The sequence below is a fragment of the Canis lupus genome, chromosome 24 (genome assembly GCF_011100685.1).
Source record: "Canis lupus familiaris isolate Mischka breed German Shepherd chromosome 24, alternate assembly UU_Cfam_GSD_1.0, whole genome shotgun sequence".
Classification (NCBI taxonomy): domain Eukaryota; kingdom Metazoa; phylum Chordata; class Mammalia; order Carnivora; family Canidae; genus Canis; species Canis lupus.
The window spans coordinates 10,769,387-10,794,224 of NC_049245.1; the positions used below are offsets into that span (position 1 = coordinate 10,769,387).

At 40.2% G+C, this 24,838-nt stretch overlaps 1 long non-coding RNA gene across 1 annotated transcript in view; it reads right to left on the reverse strand.

Annotated features, from left to right (window-relative positions):
- The window catches only part of LOC111092164, an 81,854-nt gene that overhangs the window by 11,709 nt on the left and 45,307 nt on the right, over window positions 1-24,838 (reverse strand). The window contains exons 2-3 of the long non-coding RNA XR_005377355.1: window positions 21,736-21,838; window positions 11,130-11,259 (exon numbers count right to left, since the gene is read on the reverse strand). This is a non-coding gene — a long non-coding RNA (uncharacterized LOC111092164). The remainder of the gene's footprint in view (window positions 1-11,129; window positions 11,260-21,735; window positions 21,839-24,838) is intronic.

The following is a 24,838-nucleotide window of genomic DNA, read 5'->3' on the forward strand; positions in this document are numbered from 1 at the left end:
CACCACTCAGCCTTGGTCCAGACAGAGACATGTTTCTAAATTCCAACATCGTGTGATTGGAGAGGGGCAACAATGCTCTCCTGAAAGAGAGAAAGAAGGCAGCATTTAATGGTGCATGTCTTTTCTTTCTGGCCTGCCCAACAGTGTAGTCAATATTACATTCCATATAGCATATAAAGAGTTCACTACTGACCAAAGTGCAAATTGTCCTTTTAACGGCATTTTGATATCAGCTGCATAATTTGCATACAGCATAGAAAATAAACTTGATTGATATGGGATAATAATCTAAAAGTCTCTTTCGGCATAAAAAGACCCAATCACTCTCAAACTACCAAATCAAACAGGGTTATGCAACATACCTTGGTCACTGTTACCTCTTATTCATCTTAAGCAAAATTGGCCTAGTTGCTACTTCTCTGAAACCCCAGTATGTTCCTGCCTCAGGTCCTGTGACTCAGTATCCCCTCTCTTGGGATGTCATCCTCCTGTATCGTTGCCATTCACTTCCTTACTTTCCTCAATTACCTCTCAGAGTTTCCTTGACTACCCAATTAACAGCACTGCTCTGATTCTCTATACTTCCTCCTTGCTTCAGTTTTACTTGCACTATGTATTATTACCCTGTGATGTATTATAAAATTGCTTACTTTTTGTCTTTCTCCTCAACCCTGACCCAGTTTGTAAGCTCCATGAGATCAGTAGCTGTATCTCATTTGGTTGCTAATTCTTAAAACCTAGAATGGTGGCTAGTGCATACTTAGTGCTCAATATATACTTTTTAAACTAAAATAGGACCATTGATAGTAACATAAAAAAACAAAAAAGTGTTTTCACAAAGAATATACTCTTATAAAAAAGTTAAGATTCTAAGAGAAATGGACACATGAAGGAAAACTATGAAATATTTCACGGCTATTTTCTGGATAGTTTGTGATTAAATTTTACAGAATGTCAACCTTCCTTGAAAATTGCTCTTTTATAGATAGGGCCACTTGCATAAAAATTAAATTACTTTTCTGTAGCATATTCCATTAAATTCTACAGGCATTTTATTCATCAAGGCAAATAAAAATAATATGATTTGAAGTTGAACAGTTCCTCATATTTCTGTTAGAAATCTCTGTGGAATGGACAGTGATAGATCAAAAGAAAGTTACATAACTTTTTAAATCAAAAAGCAATATACAAGATATAAAGATGTTCAAAGTGTGGAAAATAAAAAGTATGAGTAAATACATTTTCGGTTCCATTCTTAGTTCTTCCCAATTTTGTTTAGTATTGTACTAAGGTATCTAGTATAATAATAAATATATTTCCTAGTGATAAGAACTGAAATCCTTGCTTAAGCTACCCCCATTTCTCATCATCTCTTGGAAACCTCATATAAGCATTTCTCATTGAGTTTGGAGTAATGTCATGTGACTGCTATTTAGTCAATGTGGGCATTGCTTGGATGCAATTAACTGTTCATTATTTGAAAAGAAGTTATGACAATGTTTTTCAAAGCTGGGCGTACACTAGAATCAGCTGGAGGGCAAGTTAAAACAGATTGCTGAGCTCCACCCCAAGTATCTTTTTTTTTAAGATTTTATTTATTTATTCATAGAGGCACAGAGAGAGAGAGGCAGAGGGAGAAGCAGGCTCCATGCAGGGAGCCTGACGTGGGACTCGATCCCAGGTCTCCAGGATCACGCCCCAGGCTGCAGGCGGCGCTAAACCACTGTGCCACTGGGTCTGCCCCCACCCCAAGTATCTTGATTCAGAGGTCTGGAGCAGAGCTGGAGAATTTGCGTTTCTCTCAAGCTCCCAGGTGATGCTGATGCTCCTGATTTAGGGACCATCTTTGGAATAACACTGGTCAGTTGGGTTTAGAGGGTTCCATTTCCTTCATCTACTCCTACATTTCAGAACCACCCTATGAAGTAGGCCAACCAGAGAAAGAATGAGTTAAACATATACACGTAATTGCCTGTGAAAAGTGTGTGTTCTTTGTTTTAATTTTCATAAATAATATCATTCTCTATATGTCGTTCCTCAACTTGTTTTCTTTATTTATGAGAGAAAGAGAGAAAGCAAGGGGAATAACAGAGGGAAAGGGACAAGGAGACTCCCTGCTGAACAAGCACAGAGCCTGATAAGGGGCTCAATCTCAGGACCACAAGATCATGACCTGAGCTGAAACCAAAAGTCAGACGTTCAACCCACTGAGACACCCAGGCAGCCCCTCAACTTGCTTTCTTTTACTTAATATTTGGTTTTGAGGATTCATGTGATGTGCTCGCTAAATATCTAGTTTATTCATTCTCACTCTGTCATGGTATCTGTTGTATGACTCTATCAAAATTTTAACTCTTCTCTTGGTGGACGTTTAGGGTCTTTCCAACTTTTTTTTATAATTACAAACACTACTATAATCAATACACCGATACATGTCTTCTTATACATATGGGTCAGAGATTTTATGAATGGAGTTGTTAAGTCATAGTATATTTGAATCTTCCATGCCACTTAATGCATCAGATAGATTGTGTGAATGGTGTCAATTAATGGAAACAGTGTGAACTGTTTCCTATAATAGTGTAACCCTGAGCTTGGGTATGTAATTTCTTTGGCCAATTGGATGGTAGGAAATACGAAGCAAACAGAGGTTTGGAAAGTGATTCTATGATTCTACTTGCATCATTGCATGATTAAACATGCTCACATTTGCTTTTCTGAGACTGCTAGGAGAATGTATCCTCACCTGCTGGAGCAATGTAATAGATATATAGACATAGATATAGATATAGATATCAAAGAAAAATTAAGAAAAGCCCAGGCATCTCATTGGCCATCTTAGACTGGACTTCAGCCAAAAATCAACAATGCAACTTATCTACACTTGTTTGACCTTATCTAACTGACCCATAGCTGACCACAGATGTATAAGTTGACCTAACAGTAATAAATGGTTCTTGTTTTAAGACATTAAGCTCTGGAGTGGTTTCATACACAGTATTATTGTTGTATGACATAACTGATATACTTGATATTGGTAAATATTTTCCCAAAGTAGTTGAACCAATTTGCATTTCCATCAATGATGGTTTCTCACATCCTCCTAACACTTCATATTATAAGACTTAAATGCTTTTGCCAATAAGACAGTTATGAAACTGTACCTTGCTAAGAGTTTTATTTTTACCTCCATAATTACTAGTGAATATGAGCATACTTTCACATGCTTTTTGGCCAACCATTCCTCTGCCTTTTGTACTTTTTTTTTGCCTCAGCATGAATCAACAAGAGTTAAAACCATTCTAAGATCTTTAAAAATTAAATTTTCTGAGAAAAAGAATAAAACTTGACTAAGTTGGAGTGAATCCAAAATTAATTAATTAAAATAAAATGTCAGTGTTCCCCTCAAAATTAGACTTTCTGATAAAAGAATGGGAATATGATCAATGGAAATCATCCTCCCAAAGACCCACTGGATCATCAATTATTCTGACTACTAGTAATAGGGTCTGTGTATGTGTGTGTTTGTAAGACAGATGTTATAATATCAAATTTAAGTGTAGGGTAATATCGCTGGATTTGCCGTAAACAATGCTAACAATTGCATGAAATTGCAATTTGGGATTGTCTAAATTTGGACCACCAAAGCACCAAAGCTGACTTGCTAAACTTGGGTGAATCTCACTCACACCAGACATAGGAGAACATCAGGACTCCTGGGTACCAACAATCAACAGCTACCATTGGGCTTGATCAGTGCTCACCCATTGGCATTCTGATCATGTGACCCCTGGCAGTCTACAGCACCCAAAGGCAATGGGTGTGGCAGAGTCATCCCTTACCCTATGAGATCCTTGCAGCTGGTCCCCAGGATCTCCCCTCCTCATGCCTTGTGTCAGGAAGAAGTTGGCCATGCCTATCTCCTCCAAATGGTTTGGTGACCATTAGCCCCCAGTTCCAATGGACTCTTCATTCCATGTGGGAGAGTGGTGCTTTCCTAAGTCAATCTTTTTTGTTTTTTTTAAGATTTTATTTATTTATTCATGACAGACACAGAGAGGAAGAGACACCGGCAGAGGGAGAAGCAGGCTCCATGCAGGGAGCCCAACTCGGAACTCTATCTGGGTCTCCAGGATGACCTGCTAGGCCAAAGATGGCGCTAAACCACTGAGCCATCCGGGCTGCCCTCCTAATTAAACTTAAGCCATGTCTCACAAGGGATGACTATTCCTTGCTTTTATGAAATTGTTCCACTTGTTCCTTTTCTCCTCTCTCCTCCTCTCAATCACATCTTTTTCTGTATCCAATTTTGACAAATATTTGTAAGGTATCTACATGTGCCAATACTACATTGTAGAGACTAGCCAGCCATAGCTGCTACACCCTTGCCTAGCACAGAAGAATGCCATTTAAAAGGTAATTACAGTTCTCCTGGGGATCACATTAGCCATCTATTATTAGCCCATAGCCTGAAGTCACAGTTATAGTTCAATGCTTTGCATTGAGTACCTTGGAACTTAAAATACAACCCATATATTTAAGCTGCTATTTTTAAGATTAAGATTGATTCCTGTCCTCAGTCCATAGCCAGAGCCACATTTTCTCATTCTCACTCTCATCCTCTCCATAGTAAAGAAGAACACACACACACATAAAAAAAAAAGAATAAATTTAATTATGAATCTGAACATAGTGTCATATTCATCTCAATCTTGTGGAAAACCTGGTTAAGCCTCCCAGAAGATCCCTCTCTGTGTCACAACATCATCTTCCTTGTGACAGATTTCACATTTCTTTTATATCATGAGGTAATGACTAAATTGCTGCTCAGGGAAATGGTATTTGGCTAAAGGAAAAAAAAATATTGGTGCAAGGGGAGAGATTTGTGCAGTCTGAATGCCTAGGTCAATTTCTGATCTGAAGAATAGAATACAAATTATGTGATGAATCAATATATTCCCCCACACCACAGCAGAAAAGAAAGGGGCTGGGGCTAATCCCAAATGAGATACTTTGTAGAAGAGAATATGACACCAACTCATGGAAATTTTCTACTACATGTGTCTCACGCAAAAAAAAAAAAAAATAAAAGTGTGGGGGAATGCCTTTTATACCAAACATATATCAGATAATGACATATAATGAAATGCACACATCTTCTTGGGGAAAAAAGAGAAGCTATTATATTCCACTGAGAGGCATAATGTATCAAAGAACTAAAAGGCTCCCTTCAATGCCATAATTTTCTCCAAAAATTTTCTGGAAGCATTTCACCACTTTAAAATACACCCATTAAGACCAATACTATCTAGAATAATTTGGAAGACTATAGATTAAACTTTAATACAATGCTTCATATATATTCCTTTGCATACTGATCGCGAGGGAGCGACAGCAAATTCTGTGTGCCATAATGCATACTGCCAAAACTTCAGAATAGTTCCACATTTCTCTATAGATGCTTCATGATGGGTTTTTTCACCCATCCATTCATTACTATTCAACAAATATACATTAAATACCTACTGTGTACCAAGCATCCTTCCATGATTAAAAATAAAATGATGAAAAGAGAGACGAAATCTCAGGCTTCCTGGTGTTTATACTGGGTAAAGAGTATTAAACTTTGAAACAAGTAAATTCAAGGAGGAATAAGTGTACCAAAGAAAATAATGAAGGGGAATGAGATAGAGAACACTGAGAGGGGATGGGACCTACATTAGATAGGGTAGTCAAAGAAGGCCTCTTTAGGAAGTACAACGACATGAAGGATGAAGGGGGCAGCCATGTGGAGATGTGAGGAAGGAGTGTCACACATAGAAATAGAAGCCCCAGATGGCTGTGAAATGTTCGTGAAGCTATACTCCTTCTTTGATTTTATCTCTGTAGTATGCACTATTGATAATCTGACCAGATACCCAAGATCAGCTTCCTGTATTCTTTATGTCTAACTTTGTGTACCTGCAGCTTCATTCAGAAGTCTTCTCTTGGGCCACTTTTGAGCCACATTAAGCAAAAAGTCAAAAGTTTGTGTCCTCTGAGAGGAGCTGGAGAAAGACATAGGCATGAAGGCTTAGCTCTGTAGCCTTGAGTGAGGGGTTGGAAAAGTCTCTGCAGTGTAATTTGCACTCCTGAGATCCCCTGGGATCAGGCTGAGGCTGAACCTTTGCCTTAAGTCATATCCCTGCTTGGCTCCCTCTTCTTCCTTGACCTGCTTCTTCTGAACTCTTATTGGTTTCTCCTGGGAACACAGTTTAAGTGAATCACCTTCACTCAAATCCTCATTGGACGATCTGCTTCATCCTCCATGCCGACGTGAATAACTGAAAATATATCATGTTGCATGCTATGAATTATCCTGGTATCTGAGAATTGTGGAGTTTGGGGAAGATACCTTGTTGATGATGATGATGATTGATGATGGGTTCTGGTTCCAGTTTTTCTAGCATGTAATCATGTGACCCTAGACAAAGTCATAACTCCGGACTTTAGTTCTTCATCTATAAACTGGGTGGGTGAAGGGATTGGTGACCTCCAGAGAAATTTTCCTAGGACAAAATGATATGCTACATGTATGCATGGATGGGAATGATCTACTGATACACAGTCACAAATGCTGCATGCATCTAGAGGGATAATGGTGGTATACCCAATGGGATGTGGAGAGATCAGTGAGTGATTTTTCCAGTAAGTCTCTAAGTGGTCTTCACTTTGTTTACTGCTGTGAGAAGTAATGAAGAGCGGTTGGTTAAGGCCAAGAACAATGATCAACGGAAGTTGCTGGGAGTCAGGAGAATTTGGGTGTAATTATGCTTTTACCTTAGACCTAAGTAAGATTGAATGATGGGAAACCTCATCAATGAAGGGAAAGAAAAAAGGCCAAATGAAAACACACTTAAGAAGTGTCTATTCTCGGGATCCCTGGGTGGCGCAGCGGTTTGGCGCCTGCCTTTGGCCCAGGGCGTGATCCTGGAGACCCGGGATCGAATCCCACGTCGGGCTTCCGGTGCATGGAGCCTGCTTCTCCCTCTGCCTGTGTCTCTACCTCTCTCTTTCTCTCTCTGTGACTATCATAAATAAATAAAAATTAAAAAAAAAAAAAAAAGAAGTGTCTATTCTCTTGGTGGGAAGAGCAGAAGCTAAGAACCAAGACAAAAGCTGCCCAATGTGATTGCACCTGAATCCCTGAATCTGGACATGTCCACTAATTCCTGTTCCACTGTAGCTAGAAAGTAATTTCCAAAGCTTTTGAAAAAAGGAAAAAATGGAGAACAAGCAAAAAGAAGCTCAACTTTACATTATGCAAATAACTATATAACAGATATTCAGAATGTATTATTTAACATTACCTTAACAACCATTGCAGTAGAAAAAAAATAGATCTAAAAATAGCTGAGTGTAGGCAGCTAGGTGGCTCAGTCAGTTAAGCATCTGCCTTCAGCTCAGGTCATGATCCCAGGGTCCTGGGATGGAGTCATGGATCATGCTCCCTGCTCAAAAAGGAGTCTGCTTCTCCCTCTCCCTCTGTCCTTCTGTCTCACTTATGTTCTCTCTCTCTCTCTCTCTCTCTCACTCTCTCTCAGAATAAATAAATAAAATATTTTTTAAAAAATTAGCTGTGTGGTGTCAGTGACATAACTGAGTCTCAGGTTTCCTACTTTGTAAAATGGAGGAAATCCCTGAATTCCAAAGGGGCATCCTGAGGTTTAGAGCAGAGAAATAGTTGGCATGGGAGGCACCACAATCAGCACTCCCTCTAGGACTCACTAAGCATTTTCCACCCCTACTCTGTTTCTCTGCTCTTCCCATGGCTGACTCTGTCCTTACTACTCAGTGGTGGCCCCTTGATAAAATACCAATTATTAACATGTTATTCTAGGTGTCTCTTGTACATTTCCTCAGGGCACAGATTCTGACATTCACTCCTAACTCAACATATGGTAACCATGGATAGAACAGACCTCACACTCTCCCACTCTGTAGTCTCTGAACTCCATTAGCCAGGTATATATCAACATTGGAGAGGGGTACCTGACATCAATCCACCAGGTCTTGCCTTTACTGCACTTCTGGTGAAAATCATGACTTTCTAAACTTATCTTGTGCTTCCTGCAAGCTTTTCTATACAATTTGATCTTTTAAGGAGGAAAGAAAACCACATCTTTATATCCCCAGGCATTTTGTGTCCTTCGCTAAAATTAGTACAGCTGCTGCTATGCTATTTTAGGAAATGCAGGGTATCTCTCACTCTTCAGACCTACCAGCTTAACCAGTTTTGAGTAGCATTATGCAATATGTAGTATGTAGGTTAGGCACCACCAGTCTGTTCTTTCTACCCCAGTGCACCAACATAGTTAGCAAGAGTGTGATCAGGTAGGTGCAAAAGCCAGTAGAATGGATACATGTGATATGAAGAGAAGTGGAAAAGTGAAAATCCCAGAAAGATAATGTTTTAGGCCAGTCTCCCTAGAAGCAGAATACTAGATGGAGATTCTTGACAAGTGATGGAGTGTTCTCAGGAGAAACCTGTCAGGGAGTGAGAAAAGTGGGGTAGTACAGAGAAAGAAGGTAAGCAAAATATATAGTTTCAGGTGAAGTCTAATCTCAGTTTGACCCCACAGGGAGTTTAAAGATGTGAATGACACCAAGATCAGTCTGTGTGAAGGCTGCCTCAAGAGAGGGGATGACCTACACACATCTCTTGATGGTGCAGCTCCTCGAAGCCTAGGCAATTCTCTCAGGAGAAGTGGGCAGCTGTGAGCCAGGTAACAACCAATACTCACAGCAGCTGGGAGGAGAGGCTCCATCCTGGTAAAGGGGATTTGTGTGGGTACTCATCCTAGTGGCAAAAATAACAGAGACATCAGAGCAATGTTAAAAAAAAAAAAAAAAAAAAAAGAGCTTTGAAATCTTTAAATTCAGGGATTGTATCTTTTACACAGAATAAAATCTCCAGCACTAATATTGGCCCAAAAGTGAAACACATACTCAATGTTAGGTGACCAATGATTAAACTAAACCACAATTTATTTGGCATAGAATAAACTGGAAGAGGAAATAGTTATTAATCTCCAAGTGAGGACATCTGAGTTAAAAGAACATGGAGTTAATTTCAAGAAAAATGGAAAATTGTACCTAATCAAGTCTTCTTATTTTACCTGTGTCCTTCAGTGGCAGATAAACTGTGTGGTGAGGAAGAAAAGTATTGGATGTGGTATAAAAAAAGTGGGGAGTCATAATCACAGCTTGGTCACTTACTAATTTGTATGTCTATAGATTAGCCTCAAATGAACAGTCTCAGGTAACTCAATTCCCACATGGAAATTGTAATAACTAAGATGCCTACCCCATGAGGTTCTTCTGAAGCTCACATGAGTTAATGCACTTGGAAGGAAACCTGTGTCATTTCAATGTAACTAACAGACCCCAAGGACAAGGGCAAAAAGTGATGTATTGTGTAGGGTCTGGGTTCAGCTAGCCACATTGGCGGCATGCTGTTCCCCTCATATCTCTCATGTCTCTTCCTATCCTAATGTCAACTTCATTCTTGTGGACTGAGCTGCCATTCTTATGAGATTGATACTTGACAGTGAAAAGCTTTAAACTTTTATCACATAAGAGGGAAGAACCTTCTTCCTTTGGTTCTTAGTAAAAAAAAAAAAAAAAAAAAAAAAAATGCTGACTAGAACTCTATTGCACTGATTGTAAACCCTGTGAAAGAGACAGTGTTTGAAAGCCACTCTGTGATATATGAAATTGGGGAATAAATAGTTTCCCAAAAAGGAGGGCTGGTTCCAGGAGAAAAGATTTGCTGGGGAGACACAAAAGATGACTATCCACTGGGATGCTGGAAGTGGTGTCAGAAGATGGAAGCTCAAGTATCTTTTTTAATGTATTGTGTCCCTGAGCACATCAATAAATCTATCTGAACATCTTCTTCATCTACAAAATGGGAATACTAAAATATATTTCACCAGGATGTCTGGGGATTAAAATAGGTAATTTATGGATGAAGATGCTTTGAAAAATGTAATATGCTTTCACGAGTTATAATAAGGTGTTATTATGAATTATGGTGTATTATGGTGTATTAAATACACAGTGCTTCCCAGGCATATATGCATTTTGGATTCATTTTTTAAGTGAAAAGAGAGAGAGAATGTTTTAATGCCTACCTTCTCAAAGTTTGCAGCTGAATCCACCACGCTGTAAGAAAATAGACAAACACTGCAAGGAAACAGCCTTAGCTGAAGATGGCGCTACCATCAGTCAATTCACCCTCCAGAATAGCTGGGCCCTGTAGGGAGTGACTAGGGGTACTGTTTAGAGAAGTGTCAATTCTATCGAGATTTCTCCTTTCATTCTGAGAAATCGAAAGTGATCCCAGCATAAAGCATTTGCAGCTGTGTTGGGAAATGAGCTAGTCACGCCTCGACAATTTATGGCCAATTTTCCATTAATAAGAGAGAATGGAGTGTGGTTCAATCACTTTACAATCCAAACACTTGTTCTTAAGAATGGGGGAGACAGAATACAACGGTTTTGTTCTGTTTCTGAAAGAGCATTAATTCAATATTGTGTATCTTTGAAGAAAAACATTTAGATGGCTTTAAATGATGGGAAGGTAAGCTTTATAGGAAAATACTTATAAAGACATGCATTAGAAATACCACCTAGAGTCCACCTGTGGGCCTGAGGCCATGACCATAGTACAGGTAAGAATAGGGGCAGGGAGGAAAAGAGAGAGAGTTGGAAGTTTTAGGGCATACATTTAAGAGTGGGGTCTCAGCTAAGTGATGGTTTCCCGTAGTCCGGAGCCCAGAACCACCAGTACATTGAAGGCTAGGTGAAGCAGAACTAAGAATCAGAGTGGGAAACAGAAACTGGGACACAGATGATGCCAAAGGCCCAGGATAGACAGTTTATAACGTTCAAGGCAAATGGAGTGAAAGAGACGAATTCGGGGAGGAGGCTTGTGATGATAAGACACCAATCAACTCTTGCCTCAGCGAGAAGCTTCTAACATATTCCCTAAGACATGTCTTCTCAAGGTTTGCCACAAAGAAAGCAAAACATTGGTTGCAAGAAAGCACTATGTGTATAAAAAATGAAGAATGGAAATTGCTTACAGGTCTGAAGAAGGAGAGACCAAAGTTTTCCCAGAATAGTGGAAGGTTCTTCTGTGGCTTCCATTCAATTGACTTGCCAGGTCCACTCTCTCAGTTCTCTCAACACAGCATATTGCCAGGTTGTAGGTTCCTACACAAGAAGACCTAGAGTTGAGAATTTGGGTGCAAATTTGGGAGGTGATATGAGGAAAACCCCTGAAAGAACAGGGAAAAGAAGCCAGTAGGAGAGGAAGCCAATAAAGGGGATACCTCTGTGGGCACCTGGGGGACTGAATAGAATCTGTCCCAGAACCATCCCCCAAAGCACAAGGGAGCCAGAGTGCTCATCCATCAACTCCTGCTCCTCATGAATCACATTCATTGAGGGTGGCTCCTTGGGAGGCTCGCTCTCCAGCACTCTCAGTCTGTCCTTGGTCACTAGAGGGAGGAGGGCTTCAAGGCTGTAAGTGATGTCCAAGGTGGATAAAGGGGCCTAGGGAGAGGCGAGGGAGCGGCCGAGACAGCACCTGCCATGAAGCCCCAAATATCCACACCCTTCATTCAAAGGCTTCTCCCTAAGTAAACCATTGCACTTCTACTCCGACTTGAAAACTTACCGGTGCTTTCCAAGAGTCAGCGGAGCGTCTTACCGAGTATGTTAGCATTCTAATCATTTTATGTGAGCAAATTAATTGCATATAAATTAAGTGTACAGAATCCATGAAATACAAGTGCACAGGAAGAGATGTTTCCATGAAAAAATAAGTCGAATTCTTCAGAAGAGTTTGATGTAAGCAAGCCAGTAAAAATGTAAGAAACTGTTGGATTGGGTGTAGCTAAGAAAACTGAGAAGAGCTCAGGGCGAGATTGTAACAGTCGTGGAAGATGATTCAATCAGATTGCTTTGCAAGTCACTTTAATTCTTGCTTCAATGTAAAGAAACCGAAGTTGAGGATCTTAAGGGATGCATTAGAAGTGTGATTTATGAAGAAAGACTACACATCATACCAATTAAGAGAAAAGACCTTCGCTTTACATCAAAGATTGGCAAATGAATGTCAATTTATATGTTTTAAGTTAAAATAAAAATGTTTAAGGCATGTATGAATCATTTTTTACGACCCCCTGCTTTCTGTTATTTTTTTTCGATTAATCAACCAATTGCCAGCCTTGCATGTGCTGCCTGAGAGGTGCCTCGACACTACTCCCAGGAAAATGCTCTGAGACGATTCCTCATACAACGTCAGCTGCCAAGAGTGTTTTATTTTAAGCATCCCACGAAAATTGAAGTACAAGGAACAAGTGCTTCCTCAGGGGGAAAGGAAGGGATTAGGGACCAAAAGGTTAAGAATTCGCTCTGGGAACTGCTGAGCCCAATCACAAAGAATCACAGGAGAGCAAAGCTAATGAAATAAGCAATGACAGGAAGGTGAATCCCGAGGCCTCTCAGCTGCACCCACACTGCACTGAGCTCTGCAGTTACCAGAGGCACAGCAGTACAGTTTTGAGCATAAACAGAAGACCCAACAAATCAACTTTTAACTAACTTTCAGAATAAGAAAGGCGTCAAACTCTTCGAGCCGCAAGATGTAGATGCTCAGTCTACTGCCTGCAGTCCCCTCCGCTTCTGATCATTTGACACCGAAAGCCGTTTATTTCATGCTTTGGCTACCTGGACGCTTGTCACTTTAGAGAAACTCATTATGTGGCGCTCTGGTTGGCAAGATTGAGAATCACTGAGGTTTGCTACAAGGCTTTGTGGTTCAGAACAAGTACCCTGGCTTACCACAGATATGTTCTTACTACCCTAGAAATGTTCTAGCAACATCAAAATAAATCTAATGGGTCTGCTTTTCATAATAACTCAAAATTTCAGGACAATAGGGTAACCACAGAGTGATTTCTCCCTCCCACCCACCCCAACCCTAGGGTGCTTTCACTGATAATGGGGCTGTATTCAGAGTACAGACCAGATGAGTTTAGGTCTGTTTAGGAGGAGGATCCTGGAGTCCTGGTGTGGTGGGCAGAATACGGCCTCTCGAAGATGTGCACACCCAAATACCTAGAATCTGTGAATATGTTAGGTTACTTGACAAGGGACAAATAAGATTATTGCAGATGGAATTAAGGTTGCTAATTAACTGACCTTAAACTAAGATTAGCCTGAATTATTACGGGGGCCTAATGTAGTCACAAGGGAGGCAGAAATGTAAGAGTCAGAGTATTTCAATGTGAGAAATCCTAGACCAGCCACTCCTGGCTTTGAAGAGACAAGGGGATCAGGGGAATGCAGGTGGCCTCTACAAGCTAGAAAAAAAGCAAGAAAACGCATTTTCCCCTACAGCCTCTAGAAAGAAACCCAGCCCTGCCAACCCATTGGTTTTAGTCCCATAAGACCCACCTCAGACTTCTGACTCCTGGATAAATTTGAGTTGGTTTAAGGTATTAAGTTTGTTATAATTTGGCATAGTAACAATAGGGAACATATACAACTGGGTTCCTGCTGCTTGGTCTCAAAGGTGTAGGGCCTCTGGGTAGGTACATTCCTGACCCTGCAGATTCCTTGTCCTTGGGGGGAATGCATGCTAGAGATGAGCTATAGGTTGACCTCCAGACAGCAAGGGCCTGAATGCCTGGGTCACTGCAGGAAAACGCCACAAGGAAAGAAGAAAGCCTTACTGGACAATGACAATGGGAAGACCTGAGTCTGTCTGCCAGGCAACTTGGAGGTTATCAGGTAGGCCAGTTTACTGGAAGGCATCAAGCCTTTAAGCTCTATCTCCTTTCAGAATTGGCCTTTGGCTTCTGGATTAGAAGGGGCCATATTCTGCTTTGCAGAAGAGAAGGAAAGTGAAGAAGGGAGATTCTGAAAGTGGGAGATGGGGACAGAACTGGGGGAGTGGAGAAAGAAGGAAATGAGCCAAGGACATGGTGGAAAGACCGCTCCCACAATCTTCAAAACCTGGTTAAATTATACTCATTAAATACTTTACTTGGACATATTTCTTATGGAAACTGGCCAAGCAATGGAGCTTTATGCCTGCAACAACATGGGTTATAATGGATGCCAGAGCATATCATGCAAAGCCTCTCATCCTCCTAGCTTTCAACATTGTCAGCAGCTATTGGTGTAGAACTGAGCTCCTCCCTGAGAAGTGTCCTCACCAAGATCATGTCCCATCCAGGGTACAGCCTGTATGCACTGAATGCCAAATCAGAGTATGAAGGCCCAAATGCATGCCCCAACTGGAGACACAGGGCTACCCTAGCTTAGGTCAGATGAGTCCTCTGTGACAATTGGATCACAACCCAAATTCTCCCCGGGTCCAACCTGCCTCTTTCACTCTCCTACACAGGATCCCAAGAGAACCCATCAAAAGAATTCCTGCATGGAAATCTCAGAGTCTCAGTCAACTTCTTTCAGAAATGGATCTACAATAGGGGTGAAAAGATAGCAAAATGACCATGAGGGCCATGGAATTAAAAGAAAGTTGGGGGAGAACAGTCCTCCATTAGAGAGAAGTCAGGATTGCAAGTGGAATTGCATGAATTGGATCCTTGAGGGTCAGAACACCATCCATATTGTCACCAGGAGCCACAAATGCCTTGTAAATCTGTGTAAATCTGTGCGTGGCCCACCCAGACTGCACAAGAAAGGGCATAAGGAAATCTTCATTCTTGGGTCTCACAATCATTTCCAGGGCCTTTACGTTTCTATGTGCTTCACTAAAAAGCTGCCTTTTAGGTTTTAAATAAAAAACAAAATGGGTTAACTGGATGATGGGCACAGAGGAGGGCACTTGATGGGATGAGCACTGGGTGTTATATGTTGGCAAATAGAACTTCAAAAAAAATAAAAAATAAAATAAAAAAATAAACTGGAAGGCAGTGCAAGGTATGATTAAAGAGGTTGAGGAGTGACCACATAGCGGCAATTTGCCTGCAAAGTCTTCATTCATTCAGAACCTAAAACCCTACACAAATGTCCCAGGCCTGATAATCAGTCTAATTTGGCTTGGCATTTGTAAAAAATAAAGAAAAGTCTTAACAATTCAGATTCATTAATCCATTCATTGCAACAGCAGGAATGGCAAGAATAGTACTAGAGTATTTACTTGAGGGAGACCATCAGTTTATTTTTGAAGGTATGCTTAAATTGTTATTTATAATTCTCAACTTTAAAAATAAGAAACTTCTTTGATTAGAGCAAAACACAAGAAGGTTTTGCAAATTCTGAGATATCCATGTGATAGTGTTGTGCCTCCGATGAGAAATCCCTGGTTTTTTGCTGTTTTCTTTAAGCAGGTTCCATGCCCAGCATAGTGCCCAATATAGGGCTCAAACTTACGACACCAAGATCAAGACCCAACCTGAAATCAAGAGTCAGAGGCCCAACTGACTGAGCCACCCAGGCACCCCAAGAAATCCTGTTTTTAAAGGTGTTGGAATGCTGGGAGGAAACACATAGGATATTAAGCAAAAATAGGAATAAAATTGTTTATACAGTCTGGTATTTGCCATGTAAAAACATATGAATATTAATTATTAGGTGTTTCTTTTTTTAGTGGGAGAACTAAAAGCATACAAATGACTCTTAAAAAGGCAGCCTCTTTTTACAATAAAGATTAACTTTTTAAAGTGATTTTTAAAGGCCAATTTCTAATATCCGTCAATCCCCTGGAAGAACATTGTTCATGTTTTAAATAGTTCGGTTGCAAGATATGAATCAATACATGAGGAGCTATTTAACACTGCTATTTTGATCCCAATGGTGCCCTAAGAGAGGCATCAAGAGTGCAGCAGTTATAATAAACACAAATTGAGACTCTTTAGTGACTAAGTCTCACTCTGGAAAAATTGCAGAACTGGAGATGCATGATATAGCAGACCTAGTGACAGAACCATTAATCTTTGGTTGAGAGCAGTGGTTTGCCGTATCTGGGTCCCTGGGCCAGCAGTATCCACATCACCTGGGAACGTGTCAACCTGTTAAAAATGCAGTATCAGGTCCCATCCTAGCTCTACTGAATCAGAAATTCTGGGGCAGGACACAGCAATCTTTGACAAGCCCTCTAGGGGAATATAATACAGGCTAATGTTAGAGAATCATGATCCTTTCTTGAAATTCATGAACTAGAGGGCAGATGGGGGGAATGCCCCCTCCATTTATCAAGGGTGTTGATCTAAAGCTCTCATTACGTTCTCAGAAGAATTTGTGATCCATAGGGCACCTGGGTAGCTCAGTCTGTTAAGCCTCTGCCTTCAGCTCAGGTCATGATCTTGGGATCCTGCAATCGAGCCCTGCGTCAGGCTCCCTGCTCAGCAAGAAATCTGCTTCTCCCTCTCTCTCTCTGCTCCTCTCCCTTCTTGTGCTCTCACTCTCTCTCAAATAAATAAAATCTTAAAAAAAAAATGTGATCCAGAAAAAGAAAAAATACATATATATATATTTATATATGTATTTAGACATTATAAATGTATAAAATGACTCATATATACGTGTGTGTATATATATATACAGACACACACTCACTGGCACAACAATAGCAACAGGAACAAGGACGTAACTATTCTAAGCAGACATCTCAAAGCCCCCAGTGGTTCTACTTGTCATCCAACGTGACAGAGTTGGATGCCTGATTGTAACAGCTTGTGATGATTCAATGCATTAAAGTCACCAATTATTGACCTCCCTGCACCCTGCAAATGTACAATCTGTAAAAGAGTGGTCTCTGCTTTTTTGGTCTGCCCAGCATCCCCTCCCCTTTCTAGTGAGACCACCTCCCAGTTCCATGTGATACTAGGGGAGCCTAGTTCATCACTCTATCCCACCTCTGTGGCCACAGGAATAAGTACATGATTTACAAAAATAGCAGTCCATCAGGCTGGTCAAAATGGCCAAGAGAGGTTCCCTCAACCCAAAATGGGCCAAAGGAGCCCTTTCCTGGGATTTTATATTTATATATTTATAGACAAGATGTGTCCCCTCTTCTCTGAAGCTACTAACTTGAATAGACATGAGCCTCCGCCTGTGCGTAATGCACCCACACACAGGGGAAGCCATGTGTTAGGAGAATGTGCCCAGTAAAAATCACAAGAAAGAGAGACAGAGAAAGCCAGTAGACTCATTCACATTCTGGGTGAGAAAGGAGAGAGAGAAGGTGGGAGGCCCTTTTTTATTATCTAACTTTTTAGTTTAATTTTGTTGTAGTGTAGAGTTCTGTGAGTTGGAAAGTGTATGTAGTTGTGTGTTCACCATCACAATCAGGATGTGGAATCGTTCATCACCCAGCATGTCTGTCGGCAGTCACTCCTCCTCCTACATCCTGGCAGCCATGGATGTTTTCTTTGTCACTAGAGTTTGCCCTTTGCAAAACTGTCATATAAATAGTTCATATAGTATGTGATATTTGGGGTCTTCACTCAGTACAATGTATTTGAGATTTTTCCGTGCAAGTATCCCTATAAATACCGATACCATTCTTATCACTAGTCTGTTCCTTTCTATTGCTGAGTATTATTCCATTGCATGGATAAACCTTTTCCCTGTTGAGAAACATTTGCTTCCAGTTTGGGGCAATTATGAAAAGCTTCTAAAAATATTTGCATACACAGGTTTTCATCCAATTTAGGTAAATGTCTAGGAGTAGGATTTCTCGTTCATATGGTAAAGATATATTTAACTGTATAAGAAACTGTAAAGCTGTTTTCCAAAGTGGCTGTCCCATTCTGCATCTCTCCCTGCAGTGCATGAGACTCTCTGTTGGTCTCTGCAGAAGTTCTTAAGGTCAGTCCCTCCCCTTAATCTCCTAATGGAGTGATCAAATTCCTAACTTGTGTTCAGTTTCTATCACTTACTTCCAGCCGCAAAGTCTTGACTGATATAAGAAGTTTCTAATTACTGTGGCCAGCATGCGTTGTCTAATTTGTTCTTCCTTTGTATTCACCTTGTCATTCCTAGAGACATTTGTCGAATATCTACATGAAAAATATCATTCTAGGAATTGCAGAAGAATACAATTTTTAAGGTTTTTAAATGTTTTTCCCTCAAGGGATTCCAGAACCTGTTGACATCATTAGCCAGGACAAAGTCTCTCAGTGGCCGGGATGGAGAACCCTACCTAGCACATCCATAATATGATCTAGCCCACTTTTGAGTCTGAGGGGAAAGACAAAACTATCACCCCAACATGCGTTACTAATGTTTGCTTACAGGGATGGGGACCCTTCCATGGTTATATCAGAAGCTGTTATGTCATATATTATGTGGGAATAGTCTTTGTTATGTCATATTTTATGTGAGAATGTTCTTTGGTAATATTAGAGATTTTCAGGGGAAAGGTATTTTTGCCCAGACAATTTCTATCACCTAGATATGGTTGAGTATCATCTTACTAGACATTGTTTCCCAGTAAGATACACAGAAGTCATGCTATAAGTAAGATCCCCTTGTCCTTAGGGAGAATTGGGCAAAAGGGACATCTATCTGGGTCCTTGAGCTGGAGAGTTTGTTAGTAGCAGAACCAAGAGAATAACAGTTTAACAACTGGATACAAAGCTCCTATATAATGAATTGAGAAGCATCTGTGTCCTTTCTTAGCAAGTAAAATGTCCAGTTACTTCTAATATCAGCTGCATCTGCAGCAGACATAGTGGGGGAAATGGGCTATCTTTTCTTCCTCCTTCTCCTGCTCCCAAGAACAGCCTGTAGAACCTTTATGTGGGGCTACTAGGTTCTGTCAAAAATAAGGTATGAAAGATCTTCATATAGAATCTTCGTTCAATGTTTGTTTAGGTTTGAGGTTAGTTGGGAACATTTTTAAAATACAGTATACATTAACTAAATCACTGAACTATTTCCTTGCTACTAAAAAGGAAAACCATTAAGTATGGGTGCTTTGCCTGCTGTCCAAATAGGAACAGAGGGTTGGACTAAACCATTGCTCAGTGTCAACTTCAGTGACATTAATCTCTGGAAATGAAGACAAAGTGAAAATAACCAAGAATGTTCAGTCTGCCCGAGTTATAATGTAACAGAGAATTGTTAATTTCACAAAAATCTATGAACTGATAGACAACAACACAGGTTAAATTAGAATTTCTGAGGGGGCACCTGGGTGGCTCAGTTGATTAAGCATCCAACTCTTGATTTCCACTCAGGTCATGGTCTCAGGGTCATAATATCAAGCCTTGTGTCAGGCTCTGCACTTAGCAGAGAGTCTGCTTGGGATTCTCTGTCTTCCTTTCTCTCTGCCTCTCCCCCTACTCTCCAAATGCATAAATATGTAAATACATAAAATATATTTTTTTTTAAAAAAGGACAGACTTTCTGAGAATATTAACAAGTGATCCTAACGTTGGTAGAATACAAAGAAGGCATTGAGAATGGTATGTGTTTGTGTGCTTCTTGGCATTTCTTACACACTAAACGAATCATGAGTTTTCTGATGAGACAGCAGGAAAGGATTTCTAGCATAAACATCTACAACTGATCATACTAGAAGTACATACTGTGCAAAGACTATGAAAAAAATAACCAAGTTCTATATTCCTTAGATTTAACAATGTTTCAGAGTCAACAGATATAGCCAATGTGCAAGAACAGCAACCATGACCATATGCCCACTATCATATTAGGCAATGTAAGGGGATAAAATATAGGTAGTATATAGTGCCTAATCTCAATGAGTGTATAGCTTATTATAGTCAAGCTAAAAAAAAATAAAGCTTTTGTGGCTGGATGATATTTTTTAAAATATCAACTTATGGTTTTCTCTTATTTTATTGTCCTCCTTTTCTCCCATTCAACTATGTATCCATTTGAAGATATTAAAAGTCAAATATAATTACTTGGAGATACCCATTTATGATTTCCTCTACTTTATGTTCCCCATCTCTTCTCTTGTTCAGTACTCCCAGAGTAAGATGAAGAAGGAAAGGAGGCCAGTCCAAGGGCATGTTATCTAATTACATGGCTCCATCCTGCTAGGAACCTCATTAGTCGTGGCATAAAAGCACCACTGACTGCCCTCAGGAGGAGAGAAGAAGGGAGTATTTATCCATTGGCTTCACAGCATATGTGTGTGTGCGTGCGTGTGTGTGTATGTGTGTGTGTGTGTGTGTGTGTTTTGGTGGGGAGGTGTCTTAGATGATAAATATGTAGATGTTGTCTGAAAGACACTCTGGTTTTTGTGTCCAAAAACCTAAATCCAATGAGCGGGAGGGGATTGAAAGTAATAAACCGAGTGATCTCAAGAAGCAGGGAGACTTTCTCTCCCAATGAGTCAAATAAATGATACTATTTAAGATTTGGAAGGTAAAGAGAGGTGAGCAGGTGAGCAAGCATTTGGGAGCTGAAATCATCATTAGAGTTGGGTGGGGATTGTCTGTGAGGTTATCAGGGTAAGTAGAGGGTGAGATGTATCAGGGTGAGATGTTTCTCCAACAACACTGAAGCAAGAGCTTCAAAAATGTTGGGATTTGGAAGAAATAAGAAGCAGGGAGCTAGCCTAACATTTACTCTGCCTTCAGCCTCTGAGGTACAAACAGCTTTAGCTGGATGGGCTCTGTAACCCAGCCTCCCATCACCTTCTCACCTTTTGTCTCTCTCTTCCCCAGACCCCACCCCTGTACCTTAGGATCATTTTACATAATAAACTACCTGCACTCAAGCCCTTCCCTTGGCCTCTATCTAGGGAGGGGAGTGGGGAAACCCAAACCAAGACAACGGAAGAGATGAGCATGACTTGAGAAGCTTTCAGACCCATTTTGAAGACATTTATTCCCATTTAAACTTCATCACTACAGGTCACTCTGCTCCCATTCAAATTGCTTTCATTAAGACTCTATTAAACCTAGAAAGTCCCCTCCTGAATATCACACTCAACCAGCTGCTCCTACTTTTAATCCTTCTTGAACGTCTTTATAATATCTAATAATTCCTTCAAGCTCAGGTCTTTTTTGCCTCCCAGGGTACTGCCCCTGACTGTGTTCTTGACCTTCCTTTCCCAGATCGCCTCCTCTGGACTCTCTTTCTTGCTTCCATTAACCTTGAGAACAGGCTTTTGAACCTAATTTGTCTCTATCTCCATTCAGTTCAGTTGAAACCTTCCACTGTGTCTTTTCATGGGTGGGTTTCAAATTCGGATTTCCCTGAGATTTCTCCTGAATTCCAACCCCATGTTTACACCCATCTGGTGAAAATTCTGCTTTGGATATTATACACAAGCTCAGTAGATCTATGACTAAACCAAACATTCACTCCAACCTGGAAATGTAAACATTTAAAAACAACAACAGAAAAGAATGATTATGAGAAAAACAAGATAGATGTAAATGGCACATCTAGAGGTCTAATTTTAGGGAAAGACAAAAAGATAAAATACAAAGAAATAGAAGGAATCAAAATAGAATATTCCAGCCTGGTAAGCCAGAAGAATGGTGACATTTCAGAAGTAGATTGGGGGAATGGATGAAATTTTAGAATGAAAGGAAAGACGAAGACTTCTATGTTGACCATACTAGGTTTCTTTTCTGTACTGACTTTTCTCCTTATTCTGTCTCATTTGTATCAGAAGACCTGGGTCCTTTTCTATTTTTCTCACTGATCTTTGTCAAATGCTGTTACCTCATTGATTTCTTTCTTCAGTCTCATGGGGATTTCTTGAGGAAAATGTCACCAACTTCCACAAGGCATTTCTTTTAGTTTTCTCCTGAAGCCGAACTTGTTTCTTTATCAACAAAACAGGAAAAAAAAATATTTTTAAGACATAAATAAATTCAAAAATAAAAATGATAAGAATTAAAATATACCATGTATAAAAACAACTACCAAAACTCACACCTGGAATCCTACAGCTATCAAATCTTCTAAAACCCCTTCTTACTTTCCAGAAATGACTTAAAGTTTGCTTTGCATCATTTTAATACTTGAGATACACAAGGAAATATCATTCAACCAAACAACATAAGGGCTGTGACTGGAAGCAGGTCTATACATTCATGTGAAGAGTCCAACAGCATAGAGCATACATAGAGCATACATCTTATTTTATTTTTAAATCCTTCAAGCTTTCCACTCTGTTTAGAGGTCTGAAAGCAGCCACCTTCCTAATAGCCTATTTTACTTGTCACCACCTTTGTGCCATTAGAAATCTGTTAATTGCTGTCTTGGTAACAAAGGAAAACAACATCATTGTGCTACTAATAAAAGACTGTGTGAATTGCTTTCCTTCTCAAAGGCAATGATTTTAATTGACTTTATTTTCTTCCAAAAAGAAATAGAGATGCACAATCATGGTGAGGTCTGCCCTCGTTAATGGAGATGCATCACTAATTTAAAATGAAAACTGAAGTCTGGTGAAAATCCATCTTGCGGTTCCCCAGTCTGCAACACACAGAATCTGGTACGTGAGCTTCTCTTATTCCCTTCCCTACTCAGCTTGCTCCTCCCAGACCCAAATAAAGGACCCAGGAGAAAGGGAGAAAGTAAAAAGCTGCATGTTATTCTGTAGCTTTATCCTGGCTGCTCTTTGGAAAACAGATCTGCAAGCTCTGAACCAACAGGCAATAAGTCACTCAGCCCATTTTCTCAGAAGTACGGCTGTGCGGCTGTGCCGTTACTGTTTGCTTCCCAGCAACTATAATCACGGACAGTAACAAATACACCGAGACATTTTCTTCTCTGCACCTCAGAAAGCTATGCCTTCATGAATATCTCTTCTTTAGCTATTTCCTAATCCAACTTTTTCATGTCAGAGCTGGGAATTTGTGTGACAGGGTACTTGCATTTCATAAGGCTACAATCAGCCACGCTCTTGCTGATTCCAGGAAGCTTCGAGTTACAGCTTCACTGGTTAAGTCTGTGATAATTAGCTGGATTCTCAGGTCTGGGAGTGGCCATATTAATAAGAGCCCCAGATTATAAAAGGAAGCTAGGGGACAAGTATCAGTGGTGGGTATGAGATACATCCCTGTTTTGACCTGTTGGAAAAATTAGTTGATAAACATTTCATGTACTCAACAAATACTTAACAGTGTACCAACTGTGTGCTTATGAGGTCCCTACTATGCTGTGGGGGTTGAGGAATGTAGCTGTGAACAATATCCCTAAAATTCTTGCTGTCTCAGAAAATGCATACTTGGCAGGGAGTGACATTACAATTATGCGATTAAATAAATGCATTCACGGAGAAGTCTAGGTAATTGTGCTATGAAGAAAATCCAAGAAGTATTGTGACAGACAGTGATTGTGGGGAGGGCCAATCAGGGCCTCTAGGAGGAGATGACATTTCAGATGATGTGATTGTTTTAAAATATGTCTCCCTAATTCTTTCATACTCCTCCCATCAAGAGGTGGAATCTATGTCCCTATCCCTTTCCTTTGAATCCAGGCTCTCTGCTTGACAAACAGGATGAAGCAGAGGGGACACCATGCCAATTCCCCAGCCCAGGCATTAAGAAACCGGCAGCTTCTATTTCTGTGTCTGGGGAGAGGAGGGAGGAGCGAAGGTGGGGATGATGCTTGTTCTTGGAACTTGGCCAAAATGTTGTGAAAAAAGCCTAATCAGTACAGAGTGAATTTTCTACCATATAAAAGTCAGCCCCACGTTGTGGCCTCCTGCCACGTCACTTCCCAAAACAGAGTTCACTTCTATCATAGACCCTTCCTAACCCAAAATGCCACTTAGCATGACAGTGTAGAAATGTAGCCACTGAGATGTAATTCTATCCTCCAGGCCATTTGTTATATATGTGGTATCTATAGGTCAATATATTTATGGTCCGTGTAAATGCCTTATCCTTTAGATAGAAAAAGGACACCATAAGCCTGCTACCACCAGGATGTAAGCTTCAAGTAGCTGGCAAGTGATAGGTCAATGTAAGAATTTCCTCAGGGTCAGACACTTGAGCAGCCTTTGGACGTATAGCACTTTGTTGGCTTCTATGCACTTTCCTTATGTACATCTTTGCTCGTGGACCAGATAAGACAAAGGGAAGTCAAACTCAGATCCCTCTTCTTGGAATGTTAGAAGTTGAATGCTTCATCACGATTTTATTTTTTTTAAAGATTTTATTTATTTATTCATGAGAGACACACAGAGAGAGAGCACGATAGAGAGAGAGGCAGAAACACAGACAGAGGGAGAAGCAGGCTCCATGCAGGGAGCCTGATGCAGGACTCGATCCCGGGACTCCAGGATCACGCCCTGGGCCAAAGGCAGGCACCAAACTGCTGAGCCACCCAGGAATCCCCCTTCATCATGATTTTAAATGTGATTCAAGACTCTTTCTCATTTATTCTAGGATGAACTGATTAAGTCGTTTTTACTTCATGAGCAACGGAAGGGTTTAGAGTTGATTTTTCTCCTAGCAACAGTTAATTCTGGTAAAACAACATCATGAAAATATTGATGGAGAATAACAATATTAATCCCTCAGACATTATTTATTAGTTATGTGCTATGTAACAAATACAAACCATAAATTTAAGGAAATTCAATGTTATTAATCACTCACCTTTTATAATGAAGACCCACAGAACCTCATTTGAACATTCTCTTCTCACAATCTGTTGATCACAAGCTCAGCTGTGGCTGCTTTTTCTATTCTGTGACAAATGTCCTTCCCTTCTTTACTTCTTAGTAACTAATCCTCCTTTATAATTCTATGAGAAGTAACTATTCTTTCTATCTTTTGTTATGGCTTACCAGCCTAAAGCAAGTTCTCTC